The 17,606-nt window shown below is 45.0% G+C and overlaps 1 long non-coding RNA gene across 1 annotated transcript in view; it reads right to left on the minus strand.

Annotated features, from left to right (window-relative positions):
• Positions 1–3,977: 3,977 nt before the first annotated feature.
• LOC141114557 (uncharacterized) overlaps positions 3,978–17,606 on the minus strand; it is a 156,011-nt gene continuing 142,382 nt past the window's right edge. Inside the window, exon 4 of the long non-coding RNA XR_012236928.1 lies at positions 3,978–4,110. This is a non-coding gene — a long non-coding RNA (uncharacterized lncRNA). The remainder of the gene's footprint in view (positions 4,111–17,606) is intronic.

Below are 17,606 nucleotides of genomic sequence, written 5' to 3' on the forward strand. Positions count from 1 at the left end.
TTTTTATACTGAAAGCCACAAGTTCAGTGTGCAGTTACGTATGTGTGCTTGTTGTGCATTTGCTGTATTTTTTAGTATTTTGTTTTTACTTGCATTCACATATATTTGCTGTGTGTTCATATATGAAAAAAATGCAGCATACTGTTCCTTTTTTTTCTTTCTAGTTTTAATCCTGTGTATAATGTAGAGCCTGGTATATGATGTGCAGAGTCCTGTGTATAATGTACAACCTGGTATATGATGTACATAGCCCTGTGTATAATGTAGAGCCTGGTATATGATGTGCAGAGTTCTGTGTATAATGTAGAGCCTGGTATATGGTGTGCAGAGCCCTGTGTATAATGTAGAGCCTGGTATATCATGTGCAGAGCCCCGTGTATAATGTAGAGCCTGGTATATCATGTGCAGAGCCCCGTGTATAATGTAGAGCCTGGTATATGATGTGCAGAGTCCGGTGTATAATGTACAGCCTGGTATATGATGTGCAGAGTCCTGTGTATAATGTAGAGCCTGGTATATGATGTGCATAATCCTGTATATAATGTACAGCCTGGTCCTGTGATCTGAGCTGTATACTCCTGACACTATGGGTGGAAGCAAGTGGAATACAGGGGACGGAGTGGGTGGATTATATAAGGGGTGTGGTTTATGAGAAGTGGGAGGGGTCAAAAATGATGGGCGGGGTCTGGCACCCCCCATCCAAAAACTTCACCAGCTGCCACTGGTTTTCACCTAAAGGGAAGGGGGTCTCCTGTGCTGGGGGAGCGGTTTATGGGAAGGCTGGAAGAGTATTTAACTTCTTCAGATCTGCGCTATAGCCGAATGATGGCTACAGCGCGGACCTGCTTTGCCGGAAGTACGTCTATTGATGTCCTCCTATGCCCGAGCTGCCTGCACGCCTCCTGCAGGGCGTGCATGGCATGCTCTGTGATCAGCGAGTCTATGAGACTCGCTGGATCACAGATCAGAGTAAGGGGTCGATCTCGACCCCTTACCACGTGATCAGCTGTCAGCCAATGATGTAATGTAAACAGCTGGTAATCGGCTATTTTTTTCTCCTCGTGCTGACAGCCGAATGGATGCATTCGAATGTCGGAAAAATGCATGGATTCATGAAAGACAGAAGTTGTCAAACAAACCTGATTTATTTTTATGAGGAGGTAAGTAAAACCTTGGACATGTGTAATTTAAAGTCTACAGGCTTGGAAAGATCAATTTGTAAATGGATAGAAAATTGTCTAAAAAGGCAGGATTCAGAAAGTAGTGGTTAATGATTAACTCTTACTCTAAATGGTCTAAGGTTATTAGTGATGTACCCCAAGGTTCAGGTTTGAAACCCTAACTTTTTAATACCTTTATAAATAATATGGGGTCTGGGATTAAAAGTACCATTTCTGTCTTTGCAGATGACACTAACCAATGCAGTGGAATAACGTCCTTACAGGATGTTTCCAAGCCAACCTCAATGCACTGTCTACTTGGGCAACTAAGTGTCAAATGAGGTTTAATGTTTAGAAATGTAAAGTTAAGCACTTGGGGGCCAAGAATATGCATGGATCATATATACTAGGGGGAGTACAACTGGGGGGATCCATAGTGGAGAAGGATCTGGGGGTTTTAGTAGATCATAAGCTCAATATTAGCATGCAATGCCAAGCTGTGGTTTCCAAAGCGAGCAAAGTCCTTTCTTGTATTAAGAGAGTTATGGACTCCAGAAAGAAAGATATCATTTTGCCCCTGTACAAATCATTAGTAAAACCTCATGTGGAATATGCAATTCAGTTTTGGGCACAAGTTCTCAAAGAGGATATTGAGGAACTGAAGGAAGCGCAGAGATGGGCAACCAAACTTATAAGAGGCATGGAGGAGCTCAGCTATGAGGAAAGATTAGAGGAATTGAATCTTTTCCCTCTTGAGAAGAAGAGATTAAGGAGGGACATGATCAACATGTACAAATACATAAGTGGTCCATATAGTGAACTTGGTGTTGTCATTCACTTTAAGGTCATCACAGAGGACAAGGGGGCACTCTTTACGTCTAGAGGAAAAAGATTTAATCTTCGAATACGGAAAGGTTTCTTCACAGTAAGAGCTGTGAAAATGTGGAATAGAGTCCCTCCAGAGGTGGTTCTGGCAAGCTCAGTAGAATGCTTTAAAAAGGCCTGGATTCCTAAATGTACATAATATAACTGGGTACTGACATTTGTAGGTAAAGTTGATGCAGGGAAAATCCGATCGCCTCTTGGGGGATCAGGAAGGAATTTTTTTCCCCTGCTATAGCAAATTATATATACACACACATATCAATTTATGAGGGAAAAGACAGTCAGCTGGATGCCCGATGCCCAGACTACATGGGGAGCAGTGTTATGATAGTATGGGACTTGATGTCACCCTTTTTCATAAAGGGGTACCGTTTGTACATTGACAACTTTTATGCAAATGTTCCAGTCCCAGTTGCAGGGGCTTCCCCCAATGGCTCATTGAACCTGGCTTAGAAAGGGGGAGGAAGCCTGCTTGCGGAATGCTGAAGTACTCGCAGTGAAGTGGAAGGACAAGCTGGATGTGTTCATCCTGTCTTCCATTCACCCAGACACAACAGCCCAAATTAGTACAACATCTAGTGTCATTGAAAAGCCTCTCCGTGTCCACGAATGTAATCTTTATATAGGAGAAGACTTCAATGACCAAATGATGAAGCTGTATTTAGCATCCCGCAGAGCTAGACACTGGTACAAAAAAAGTGTCTCTGTTTATTTCTATTGGCTCTATATAATGCTTATGTAATTTGCAAAGCAACTGGAAGAACTGGATCCTTCAGGAAGCAATCATCAAAGCCCTTTTGCATCTAGAAGGTGCTGTGGCCCAAAGCCCAAATCAAGATGCAGTAAGACAGCTGCATGAGAGGCATTTTCCAGATGTCCCCTCAGGTACCTCAGCCCAACGGTCACCCCAAAGAAGATGTGTATGTGAGAGACATGGAATAAAACGTGACACCCGTTTTATGTCCCACCTGGCCTCTGCATCAAGAACTGCTTCTGTCACTGCCACAAACTAGTGGAGTATTAGTCTTGGGTACAGTCTAGGGCATACAATTCTGCACAAGAAAGGTCTCAAAAGATGTTAAATAGTCAAGAAACTATCACATTTTGAGAGACCCTAAAATCAAAGCCCGGAAAGGTTATGGTTCTAAAAAGTTGTTACAAAAAAGTTATTAAAAGTAAAAAAAAACTGTTGTTTTATTGAGTTATTTTGTTACTCTGTGTTTTTATTAACTAGGAAAGCCAATAAGCTGCAGCACTGATCTGTTTATTCTGGCAGAAATAGGATTCTGCTCTCAGGATACATACGTTAGGATGAGGTTTCTCATCCACAGTTAAATTAAAACAAAAATAAATAAAAAAACATCACATGTATGCCCAACATTAGGAGTGTGGCAGAAACTCCTAATGCTGGCCATACACGTAATGTTTATAGATGCCCTAAAATGCCAGGATAGTTCAAACACGTCCCCCCCCCCCCAAATTACCCCTTTTTGGAAAATAGACACCCCAAGGTATTTGCCGAGAGGCATGTTGAGTTGATCTCATTTTTTGCAAGATATTTCTCACATACAGTACATTGTGGGTATACATGGAATTACACCCCAAAACACATTCTGCTACTTCTCCCAAATATTGGGATGCCACATGTGTGCTTTTTAAATGAAAGAATAATACATTTAAATATTTGTATTTGAAAATAATTTGTGGAATGTAAAAACATGTCAAAATAAACCTTGGCCTGGACTCTGCAACTGAACTGAAAATCTATTTAATAACAAAGGTCTGTAAGTTTTGGGCTTGTACTCATTGAGACTATACAGCAACATTTTGCACATGGCTCTTGGAATCCCCCCTTGATAACACAGGTCTGTGCGTTTTGGCTTTATACTCATTGAGACTGCACAACAGAATTTTGCACATGACTCTCTTTGTGTGTGCCATCACAATATGGTGGAGACTTGGTCTGTTTGCAGCCGCAGAGCCATGCTTTCTTGTCTTCTGTGAGGGTAAAACGTAGTGGTGAGAGACCAGGAGCTTGCTTTCGATGAGAGCCATCACAGAAAGGCTGGAAAAGAGATTATTATACATGTATTACTTTTTATACGTTACAGACTACATCACTGAAACAGAATTTACAGTGCAAAACGCTAAACAGGAAATTGCATATTCAAGTCTTAACAAAAAGTGCACTCAGTAGATTATTAAAATGTACCTAAACCATATACATCCAAAAACAAAAATGCAATTTATTGCAGCGTACCAGTCCTTAGATGAGGTGGCTGCAATGGAATTCTTTTTTTTTTTTTTTTAGCTTTTTTTCCCCCTTTTATTTTACCTGATGACACTACTAGTCTTAGAATCAATAACTTGTATAGTGCCGCAAAACATTTATGTAGTCTTATGCCCCGTACACACGGTCGGACATTGATCAGACATTCCAACAACAAAATCCTAGGATTTTTTCCGATGGATGTTGGCTCAAACTTGTCTTGCATACACACGGTCACACAAAGTTGTCGGAAAATCCGATCATTCTGAACGCGGTGACGTAAAACACGTACGTCGGCACTATAAATGGGGCAGTAGCCAATAGCTTTCATCTCTTTATTTATTCTGAGCATGCGTGGCACTTTGTGCGTCGGATTTGTGTACACACCATCGTAAATTCCGACAACGGATCTTGTCGGAAAATTTTATAGCCTGCTCTCAAACTTTGTGTGTCGGAAAATCGGATGGAAAATGTGTGATGGAGCCTACACACGGTCGGATTTTCCGATGGAAAATGTGTGATAGGTCCTTGTTGTCGGAAATTCCGATCACACATTTTCCATCGGAAAATCCGACCGCGTGTACGGGGCATTAATCATCAATACCACAAAAACAATAAAAGTGTGATGAATGCTTTAATCGTGATTTCAATATTTTACAATTATGTATACATATTAACCCATATCCAATATATGCAATATTCAAATATAGAAAAAAAAATTCATTCAAGAGTCCATCAATGTGCAAGTGAGAGGGTTCCACCACTGCTGTAATATTATAAATATAATACACAGTTTATAAATTCCAGACCGATGCCTTATCAATACAAAAAGTCCACTCTTCAGTGAATACCACCACCAGTCACTCACTCTCTGCCCTCACCTTAACATCTATACCTAATATAGGTCACCGTGTGTTTATTGGCCACTCCAGGTATTGTATAAGGATTATAAGATGCTCTTTACAGGATCATAGATCTTAGTGCAAAGCACGTTTATAGTCAGCGTTATATGCAAAACACACAATAATAATGCTAGTTATGAACATTATTTAAAGTGTGGTTAAGCAAGATAGAAACTAAGATGGCGATTATGAATTTGGTTGAGAGTGCCATGCTGCCATGTACTTATCTCAAGAAAACATGTTTGTGAGAACATGTTTGTGAAAACATACCAAAGAGCGCAGACGAGCATGGTACTTTCACTCTGCAGCTTCGGCAGCTGGGCTTAGGTGACTTGCTGATAACACACCTTATAAAGGGGATATCTAGCTGTATTGAATTCAGAGCATACTGTGACGGCCTTATGTGTGCATGCTCTCCGTAATTATGTAATGTAATTGCGTAACAAATAAAAATGATTTGGAACTCTCTCAGTCTGAAGGTAATTTCACAGGTTTTCAGTAAAATAAGGAACCTTAAGGTTAAATCCCTATTCATTTTTGGTGCCGTTTGACCCCTATAATGGCAGACAAGACGAGCGCTCGGGTGAGTGGCTTTTCCTCACATAACATGTGCTTGTCTGTGTTTGTGGGAGCTGGGGAGAGTATAGTGATATGTAGGGATGAGCTTTATGTTCGAGTCGAACATGAGTTCGACTCGAACATTGGCTGTTCGATCGTTCGTCAAAATATGAACATTATGGGGCGTTCACGCCAAATTCGAGTGGCACGTCACTCCCCATAATGCACTATGACAACGCAGTGCATTGCTGTCTGATGATTGGCCAAGCATGCACTATGACCTTTGGCCAATTATGGCTCAGGGGGTTAAGTCCACGCTCCACACTATATAAGGCCGCCTGCACGTCGCCCTGTGTAGTGTGTTGCTGGCGTTGACCGAGAGAGAGTGTCATTTCATTTAGATTGAGCAGGCAGGCGATTCAGTTGGCTGCAGTGTATTTAGTATAAATATAAATTATATATATATATATATATATATATATATATATATATATATATATATACACATACACACACACACATACAGGCTTGTGTATGTATATATATATATATATATATATATATACACATATACACATATACACACACACACACACGCACATATACACACACACACACTGTATCCAGTTTAGCTAGATCTGACTGCAGGACATTCCTGGTGTACTGTTTCTAATATACTTCAGGCAGGTGATTCAGTTAGCTGCAGGGTATTTAATATATATTATGTGGGCAGCACAGTGGTGCAGTGGATAGCACTTTCGCTTAGCAGTAAGAAGGGTCGCTGGTTCGAATCCCAACCACGACACTACCTGCCTGGAGTTTGCATGTTCTCCCTGTGCCTGCGTGGGTTTCCTCCGGGTACTCCGGTTTCCTCCCACACTCCAAAGACATGCTGGTAGGTTAATTGGATCCTGTCTAAATTGTCCCTAGTATGTATGAATGTGAGTTAGGGACCGTAGATTGTAAGCTCCTTGAGAGTAGGGACTGATGTGAATGTACAATGTGTATGTAAAAGCGCTGCGTAAATTGACTGCGCTATATAAGTACCTGAAATAAATAAAAAAATAAAAAAATATATATATATGTATATATATATATATATAGATAGATAGATAGTTAGTCTCATATATATATGCATACAGTTTAGCTATATCTCACCGCAGGCCGTTCCTAGTGCACTGTTTCTAATATACTTCTGGCAGGCAGGTGATTCAGTGAGCTGCAGTGCATAAAATATATATACGGTCTCCTAACATACAGTGGTGACGGAAAGTATTCAGACCCCCTTAACTTTTTCACTCTTTGTTATATTTCAGCCATTTGCTAAAATCATTTAAGTTCATTTTTTTCCTCATTAATGTACACACAGCACTCCATATTGACAAAAAACACAGAATTGTTGACATTTCTGCAGATTTATTAAAAAAGAAAAACTGAAATATCACATGGTCCTAAGTATTCAGAACCTTTGCTCGGTATTTAGTAGAAGCACCCTTTTGAACTAATACAGCCATGAGTCTTTTTGGGAAAGATGCAACAAGTTTTTCACACCTGGATTTGGGGATCCTCTGCCATTCCTCCTTGCAGATCCTCTCCAGTTCTGTCAGGTTGGATGGTAAACATTGGTGGACAGCCATTTTTAGGTCTCTCCAGAGATGCTCAATTGGGTTTAAGTCAGGGCTCTGGCTGGGCCATTCAAGAACAGTCACGGAGTTGTTGTGAAGCCACTCCTTCGTTATTTTAGCTGTGTGCTTAGGGTCATTGTCTTGTTGGAAGGAAAACCTTCGGCCCAGTCTGAGGTCCTGAGCACTCTGGAGAAGGTTTTCGTCCAGGATATCCCTGTACTTGGCCGCATTCATCTTTCCCTCAATTGCAACCAGTTGTCCTGCCCCTGCAGCTGAAACTCCCCCCACAGCATGATGCTGCCACCACCATGCTTCACTGTTGGGACTGCATTGCACAGGTGATGAGCAGTGCCTGGTTTTCTCCACACATACCGCTTAGAATTAAGGCCAAAAAGTTCTCTCTGGGTCTCATCAGACCAGAGAATCTCATTTCTCACCATCTTGGAGTCCTTCAGGTGTTTTTTAGCAAACTCCATGCGGGCTTTCATGTGTCTTGCACTGAGGAGAGGCTTCCGTCGGGCCACTCTGCCTTAAAGCCCCTACTGATGGAGGGTTGCAGTGATGGTTGACTTTCTACAACTTTCTCCCATCTCCCGACTGCATCTCTGGAGCTCAGCCACAGTGATCTTTGGGTTCTTCTTTACCTCTCCCACCAAGGCTCTTCTCCCCCAATAGCTCAGTTTGGCCGAACGGCCAGCTCTAGGAAGGGTTTTGGTCGTCCCAAACGTCTTCCATTTAAGGATTATGGAGGCCACTGTGCTCTTAGGAACCATAAGTGCAGCAGAAATTTTTTTGTAACCTTGGCCAGATCTGTGCCTTGCCACAATTCTGTCTCTGAGCTCTTCAGGCAGCTCTTCCTTTGACCTCATGATTCTCATTTGCTCTGACATGCACTGTGAGCTGTAAGGTCTTATATAGACAGGTGTGTGGCTTTCCTAATCAAGTCCAATCAGTATAATCAAACATAGCTGGACTCAAATGAAGGTGTAGAACCATCTCAAGGATGATCAGAAGAAATGGACAGCACCTGTGTTAAATATATGAGCGTCACAGCAAAGGGTCTGAATACTTAGGACCATGTGATGTTTCAGTTTTTCTTTTTTAATAAATCTGCAAAAATGTAAACAATTCTGTGTTTTTCTGTCAATATGGTGGTGTGTATATATTAATGATGGAAAAAAATTAACTTAAACGATTTTAGAAAATGGCTGCAATATAACAAAGAGTGAAAAATTTAAGGGGGTCTGAATACTTTCTGTCCCCACTATATATATATCCACTGCATTCCAGTCTAGCCAAGCCTATATCTGACTGCAGGCCATTCCTGGGGTACGTTTTCAAATATACTTTCAGGCAGGCAGGTGATTCAGTGATCTGCAGTGTATTAAATATATATAGTCTCCTACATATATATATCCACTGCATTCCAGTCTAGCCAAGCCTATATCTGACTGCAGGCCATTCCTGGTGTACGTTTTCAAATATACTTTCAGGCAGGTAGGCAGGTGATTCAGTGATCTGCAGTGCATAAAATATATATACAGTCTCCTACATATATATATCCACTGCATTCTAGTATAGCCATGCCTATATCTGACTGCAGGCCATTCCTGGTGTACTTTTTCTAGTAAATTTCAGGCGGTGTTTTGCTAATAAAATTTTACAGTATGTCTGGAAGGCCACCAAGGAGAGGCAGATGCTCACAGGCCACTAAAAGAGGGCAAGCAGGCTCTGTGTCTACAGCCCACAGTGCTGGTCGTGGACACAGTGCATCCTCAGCAGGTGGCCGTGGGGCACGCTTGTCCTTTTTTTCGGCAGCTGGCCGTGTTGATCCACAACATGCAGAAGAGTTGGTAGAGTGGATAACTAAGCCATCCTCATCATCCTCTGTCACCCAGACTCAGCATAGTTTGCCTGCTAATGCAGCTGCCAAAGTGGCCTATGCCATCGGCTCAATGTCGTCAGTCACTCCTTCCCTAGCCCCACCATCATGCACGGAGGAGTCCCCCGAACTGTTCGACCACAGTGTCAGGTACATGCTGCAGGAGGATGCGCAGCGTTTTGAAGGCTCTGATGATGGTACCCAGGTTGAGGGAGGCAGTAACGTGAGTCCAGAGAGAGGGGGTGCTAAAGAAGGACAAGAAACTGGCAGTCATGTTCCCCCAGCTGCAGCATACTGCCAGGTTTGCTCCAGTGATGAGGAGGGAGGGGATGATGAGGTCACTGATTCTACCTGGGTGCCTGATAGAAGAGAGGAGGAGGAGGCACATCTCCAACGAGGCAGGATGCCCTCCAGGGGCCAGCTTAAGGGCAGCCACCCGACTGCACCACACCGCAGAGCTCCACAGGTGCATCTGCTGACTCCCCACGTATTTTGAAAAGTTCTTTGGTGTGGGGTTTTTTGATACGTGTGCAGCAGATTGCACTGTTGCTGTTTGCAACATATGTCTGAAGCATATCAAGCGTGGCCAAAACAGCAGCCGCTTGGGCACCACATGCTTGACCAGACATGTGTCGACCTCCCATGCAGCCCGTTGGTAACAGTACTTAAAAGACCCATACCAAAGAACAAGGCGGACCTCTCCTTGCTCCTCATCAGCTGGGATCTCCAACCCCACTATACCTTCAGTCCTCTCAGAAACCTGCACTGAGAGGAATGAAGGTGTAGAATTAGGTGTGCCACGTACTTGCGGGCAATCGATACACCGATTGTAGCAGGCAAATTTCCCTACCCCAGTTGCTAAACCATCTAAAGAAATTTGGTTCCAGCCATCCACATGCTCAGTGGCTGAATGCTAGCTTGGCTAAATTGCTAGCACTTCAACTGCTGCCTTTTCAGCTGGTAGACTCTGCCCCCTTTCATGAATTTGTGGAATGTGTGGTACCTCAGTAGCAGGTTCCCAAACGCCATTTCTTTTCACGGAAGGCGATTCCGGCTCTCTACCGGCATGTGGAAGGCAATGTCTTGGCCTCCTTGGACAAGGCGGTCAGAGGTAAGGTGCATACTACCGCTGACTTATTGTGCAGCAGGCATGGACAGGGATGTTACCTTTCTTTCATGGCGCACTGGGTAACTCTGCTGGCAGCTGGGAAGGATGCAGGACAGGGTGCAGTATTGTTGGCGTTTGTTCCGCCACCACGCCTCCAAAATGCTAGTAGTGGTGATTCTGCCACACCTCTCTCCTCCACCCCCTGCTCCTTCTTCCTCTATGACCTCTTCCTCTGCCGATTTGTCCTCGGAACCAGCGGTGCTCCTTAGGCGTTCAAGGGGCTACGCAAGCATTCAGGCAAAAAGATGCCATGCAGTGCTTGAGTTGGTCTGCTTAGGGGACAGGAGCCACACTGGGGCAAAGATTCTGTCAGCTCTGCAGGGGCAGACTCAGAGGTGGTTGACGCCATGCTAGCTTCAGCCAGGAATGGTGGCATGTGACAATGGCACCAACCTCCTCTCCGCCCTCGGACAGGGACACTTGACCCATGTTCCCTGTTTGGCGCACATCCTTAATTTGGTGGTGCAGTGGTTCTTGTGCAGGTACCCGGGCTTACAGGATCTCCTGAGGCAGGCCAGGAAAGTCTGTGGGCATTTCCGCCGTCATATAATGCCAGTGCTTGGCTGGCTGACCTTCAAAAAGAATGCAACCTGCCCAAGAACCGCCACATTTGTGACATACCCACCAGGTGGAACTCAACGTTGGCAATGCTGCAGCGGCAGCACACGCAGCAGAGGGCCATCAATGAGTACCTGTGTGAGTATGGCACCAGGACAGGGTCAGGGGAACATGGCTTTTTTTCGCCATGCCAGTGGCTACTGATCAAGGATGCATGCACTGTCCTGTCACCATTTGAGGAGGCCACGAGGATGGTGAGCAGTGACAGTGCATGCATCAGTGATACTGTCCCTCTTGTCTTCCTGTTGGAGCACACGCTTCGTGGAATAATGGACAGGGCACTTGAGGCAGAACAGAGGGAGGAAGAGGAGGACTTACCTTACCTCTCAAGGTTCACTTTATCCAGACAGTATTCCTGCGGGCCCGCCGATCACACAGGAAGAGGAGGAGGAGGATAAGGATGAGGATTGTGTCAGCATGGAGGTGGAGCCTAGCACTCAGCATCAGCAGCAGTCTACAAGGGATTGTTTTCAGTCCCCAGAAACCCATGGACTTGTACATGGCTGGGAGGAGGTGGCTGTGGATCATGTCATCCTTAGTGACCCAGAGGACTCCGGATCGAATGCCTCAGCAAACCTTCGCTGCATGGCCTCCCTGATCCTGCAAACGCTGCGAAAGGATTCTCAGATTCATGGTATCAAGGAGAGGGATCATTACTAGCTGGCAACCCTTCTTGATCCACGTTACAAGGGTAAGGTTGCGGAACTTATCCAGCCTTCGCAGAGGGAGCAGAGGATGAAACATCTTTGGGAGGCCTTGCAGAAAGGTTTGTGCAATGCGTTTCCAGAGCCTGGGAGGTTACAATTTCCTGGTCCTCCTGGACAACGTGTTGCTGAGGCTTTGGTCAGTCACAGAAGGAGCGGTGGAGAAGGTGGCCGTCTGACCGATGCGTTCAGATAATTCTTTAGTCCGCAGCCTCAAGGTCTGATCAGTTCCAGCAAGCATCGCCAGCGTCCAATTTACATGGTGCAGGAATACCTAGGGGCAAGATCAGACTTGGAGACCTTTCCAACCGAAAATCCACTGGGTTACTGGGTCTTGAGGATGGATCACTTGCACAAATATACAATTGAGCTACTGGCCTGTCCTGCATCCAGCGTTCTTTCTGAACGCACATTCAGTGCTGCTGGAGGCTTTGTAATCGATCACAGAGTGCGCCTGTCCACAGACTCAGTCGATCGGCTTACCTTCATAAAAATGAATCAGTCTTGGATCACCAGCTACCAAGCACTTGATGCTGATGTAACCGATTAATTTTTCTATGAATGTGAGATCCCTTGAAGACTGCCAATGTTCATGTTGATAGCTTCTAAGAATTTTTTTGTTTCAGGGCACCACCACCAGTGCCTAAGGCCCAATTTTTCTGCCCCTGTTTAACAGAGGCGTATAATTATAATTTTTGCTGTAACATTTTGCAGCAGGGCTCGTTCTTGCGCTCAACTGCAGTATCTGTGAGGGGTTGCAGTGTTGTGGCACCACCACCAGTGCCTAAGGCCCAATTTTTCTGCCCCTGTTTAACAGGGGTATGTAATTACAATTTTTGATCAAATATTTAACAGCAGTGCTCGTTCCTGTGCTCAACCAGAGTATCTGTGAGGCTTTACAGTGTTGTGCCACCACCACCACCGCCGCCTAAGGCCCAATTTTTCTGCCCCTGTTTAACAGGGGCATGTAATTACAATATTTGCTCTAATATTTTACAGCAGGGCTCGTTCCTGCACTCAACAGAACCTGTGAGGGGTTACAGTGTTGTAGCACCACCACCACTGCCTAAGGCCCAATTTTTCTGCCCCTGTTTAACAGGGGCGTGTAATTATAATTTTTGATCTAATATTTCACAACAGGGCCCATTCCTGCGCTCACCAAGAGTAACTGTGAGGGCTTACAGTGTTCTGGTACCCCCAACACCTAAGGCCCAATTTTCTGCAGAGTATATAGGGCAGGCCGTATAGTATATACAGGCGGTCCCCAACTTTCAAACATCTGACTTACAAACGGAGGGAGACAACAGGAAGTGAGAGGAAATCTACCCCTAGGAAGGGAAATTCTCTCTTGTAAGAGTTAATATGGGAAAAAGGTGTCTCCCACTGATGCTTTATCACCAATCCTTGTTTCCCTAATAACTCAAAATTTTCAAAATCCAATTGTCACTGGGACAGAAAGTGAGGTGAAATCTTCTGAACAGGGGCACAGACAGCAAAACAAATGTTACAGGGGTGATAGCCCTTCCCTATGTTATCCAAAAAGCTTAAAAATTGATTTTTTGGCTGGAGCTACACTTACAAAATGTACCTGTTCCAAATTACAAAAAGATTCAACTTAAGAACAAACCTACAGTCCCTGTCTTGTCGGGACCGCCTGTATACTGCTGTTCAGAATATATGGGGCCTGGGAGACCCACGCCTTTTCTTTTTTAATTTGGCTGCGGGGTTCCCCTTAATATCCATATAAGACCCAAAGGGCTTGGTAATGGGCTGGGGGGGGTACCCATGCAGTTTTTCTCAATAATTTTGATCCATACTGCCAGGAACCGACATTACATTACAGCCGCAAGCAGTTTTACATGACTTTTATTCCTTCAGAAATGTCATTTTATGCAGGGACTGTTCTAAACACGGGAAACAAGCGCCACTTTACAGGCATACTATAGTCACCCCCAGGTATGATATTTAAAGAAATATTTCACTTTTATTTTTTCACTTTAAGCATTATTAAAATCACTGCTCCCGAAAAAAACGGTCATTTTTAAAACTTTTTTTTGCACTGATACATTTCCCCTGGGGCAGGACCTGGGTCCCCAAACACTTTTTAGGACAATAACTTGCATATTAGCCTTTAAAATTTGCACTTTTGATTTTTCACGTTCACGTCCCATAGACTTTAAAGGTGTTTGAATGTTCGCGCAAACTTTCGGTCCGTTTGCATGTTCTGCAGCGAACCGAACCCCGGGGGGGTTCGGCTCATCCCTAGTGATATGTAATGCTAAACACATGTATTTAAAAGAACCCAGATGAGAGAGTGTATACAAAAGACTGTAATAGTTTTATCTGTTTGTCTGTTCATGTCTTCTCGGTCTGTGTATGTTATGTGCTGCTTTCCTCTTAGCTAACTACAGCTGTGTGTGGGTTCCAGCACAGTATCTGAATAGCAGGCATAGGTGTGCGCAGCATATTGCATTAGTGTGTACACCCCAAAGCTCAAACACATATGCGTTTGTGACATATTAACCGGCCTCTTCCCTGCTCGTAATCCTGAAACAATGGGGGGGGTAGGCACACAGGGGGACCTGGGTAGCAGAAAGAAGAGGAACTGGGACAAGAGGAGTGGCATATATTGGTACCGACCCGCTGTATTTTCCCCCTGTGGCAGCTGAATGTCGGTGAGAGGGAGAGGAGAAGAAGCCTACTTTCAGCTGCTACAGATCGGTTCCACAAATTTCCACTCCCCGCCACCTATCCTGTCCAGGTTCTGGGGGTCGGCATGTAAGGATCGCGGCTTTACTGTCACCTGTCCACGACTGACTGGTTGCCAACTCCAGGATTAGGGTGTGCCCAGGCACACCTGGCACACCTCTTGCGCATGCCTATGATAGCAGGTACTGTTTTATGTCCTTCTGAGGACACAAGGAGAATTAGACCAGTTACCTTAATGGTTGGTTAAGAAAAAAATATGGATGATATGTAGACAAGGAAGCCACAAAAAAATAATGTTGGCTACTACACCACTTGGGATGCAGGTTCCCACATTGAGTCAAGAAGGGAGGGGGAACAGTAGATTCCCTAGTCAGACTTGCTTTAATTCATCAGACTAGCCACTTTGCACGTGAATGTAGTGCACCCCACAAGCAGGTTAAGAGGTCATGGGTTGGGAGATCGTGGGTCAGGCAGAACTGACTAAGTTCTGTTTTACCCGTTATCTCAGACACTGATGGCCAGGATGCCTTTGTAAAAATAACATTGCAGCAGATGCCATTTTTTGAAGAGCAGAAGTCAACATTCTAAGTTGATTCAGGGGCCAGTAAGAGTGTAATATCTACAAATACTATCTCCCCTTTGCCAGTGGGACATAGTGTTCCAGTGATGGGACTAAATGGCTCTATGGCAATGTTATTGGAAACTCCTCCTCTGCAAATAAAATTAGTAGATGTCTCCTTATAATCAAGCTTTTTGCTATCTGATACTGTACCCTGCAATCTGTTAGGGCAGGATCTTCTATTTAAATTGCAATGTTCTATAACTTATACACCAGAGGGAGTCTTTGCTACCTCTCCACTGATTGAAATAGATCAAGATGTATGTGACAGTCCACATGTCTTAGTTGCAGCAGCACAACAGCACACTCACCCTCCTGTTCTGGAAGGGTTGCCAGAAACACTCTGGGCAACCTCTAGGGAGGATGTGGGATTTCTTAATGTGCCACCTATCAGTGTGGAGGTAAAACCAGAGGTCCCTCTCCCAAAATTACCACAATAATCAGGATCCCAGCAGCAAAAGAATGGTATCAGAGAGCAAATTAAACTTTACCTGAAGAAAGGGGTGTTGGAAAAGGTGAGTTCTCCTTGCAACACACCCCTGTACCCGGTAAAAAAGAAACCTTTAGATCGAAATGTACCTGTGAAATACCGGATGGTACAAGATTTAAGAGCCATAAATAAAATAATAAAGCAAAGTGTCCCCATTGTCCCTAATCCAAACACAATGCTTTCTAACATTTGCAGAGAAGCAGCATATTTCACAGTGATAGATATTGCAAACGCCTACTTCTCAATCAAGATGGAGGAGACGTGTACATATCTCCTTGCCTTTCAGTTTGAGAATCAGGCCTACACCTGGAAAAGTCTTCCACAGGGCTTGTCCATCTCACCTAGTGTATTTAATGAAGCCCTTAAACAGGTGTTGGACCAATGGGAAGCCCCGCCAGGGGTTACCTTACTTCAGTATGTTGATGATCTCTGCTTAGCCACAGATACTTACAATGGCTGTGAGGAGGCCTCTCTAAGCCTTTTGCGATTTTTGGCTGAGCAGAGATGTAACATTTCTAAAGAAAAGCTACAATGGTGCCAGGTCAGGATGTAACATTTCTAAAGAAAAGCTACAACTGATGCCAGTTGGTCACCTGGGAATTCCTGAAAGAGTTCCTGCATTTTCTACTAAGCCTGTTTTGACCCCCCTGAGAAGGGCGGTCGCATTGGGGGCGTGGTCAAGATGGCGACCTAGCAGGACGTTTGGGACAAGAGCTCCGCTCCTGATCGGCCTAATTATCCGTTTTCAAGGGATATAGAGATGCCCTGTTAATTCCCCTGAGCTGCGGCTGACCCTGAGCTTCCCGGAGAGGTAATTTGGGTCATAATACCGGCGGCGTCGGACAAGTTAAATCCGCCGCCAGGGAGACCGCGTGGAGTGTCCTGCTGTGCGGGGGGATCGACACTGCATGAGACTCGCGCTCTGATCCCCTGCCGCCTGGCTATAGAGGGCTCCTTCTCCTCTGCCTATACAAGCCTTAACCCACTGAAAGGGGGATCTGCAGCAAGCCCCTGGGAGAGATTACTGGGGCATATAAACGGCGGCATCCTGCCTTACAAACTCACCCAGCGCCAGGCAGACACATGTGGAGAATCCTGGGGAGGAGTGAGAGGCTGGAACTACAGGCATTGTGCTCTGATCCCGTGTAACATAACCACACACTGATGTACCTGATAGTCTGAAGTAATCATCTGCCTCTTAAAGACACATAGCCACTCTCTTCACCCCACTATGCAGTGACTTACTATGGGAGCTAATCTGGGGCACGTGGACAGCGACATCCGGTACTGTAAAAGCCGTCACTGAGAGATATCCATACGTGGAGCACCCTGCTGTGAGGCGGGGGACGGGAGCTCCGGGCTGCACGGATAACTTACTCTGGCCCCCCAAAGTGCATAGCCACAATCTCCTGGCTGAAGGGCTGATTATTAGACTGGGTATGCGTAAGGCGACCTCCGGTGCACAGAGGAAACGGCAGTCGGCCCAGAAAACTCTACCGCCGGCCAGAGACACACGTGCAGCAGTGCGACTTAACATGGCGTCCCAAACGGAGCACACAGAAACATCTGCAGTATCGTCTCAGCTGGCCACAGACCAATTTCAAGCACTAATGCAAGCGATAACAGGCTGCCAAACTACCCTCACCACGAAAATAGAACAGATGCAATCCGAAATGGGCCTCATAAGACGTGACATGGACAAATACCGTGATAGGCTCACGGAAGCTGAACGAAGAGTAGGAGACAACGAAGATACCATTCGAGATCACAGTGCCTCAATACGTACACTGCAAGTAAAGATGAAAACCCTGGAATCCCGCGCTGAAGACCAGGAAAACAGAAATCGCAGGAACAATCTGCGACTGGTGGGACTTCCGGAGGGAGTGGAGGGAAGAGATCCAGAGGCCTATACGGAACATCTGCTCCGCACTCTTCTCCCACAGGCTCCGTTTTCTACTCATTTTGCGGTGGAACGCGCTCACAGGATGCCATCGGTCCGGGGTCCGCCGGGAGCACC

This window comes from Aquarana catesbeiana, linkage group LG12, assembly GCF_042186555.1.
Source record: "Aquarana catesbeiana isolate 2022-GZ linkage group LG12, ASM4218655v1, whole genome shotgun sequence".
In the NCBI taxonomy this organism is placed as follows: Eukaryota; Metazoa; Chordata; class Amphibia; order Anura; family Ranidae; genus Aquarana; species Aquarana catesbeiana.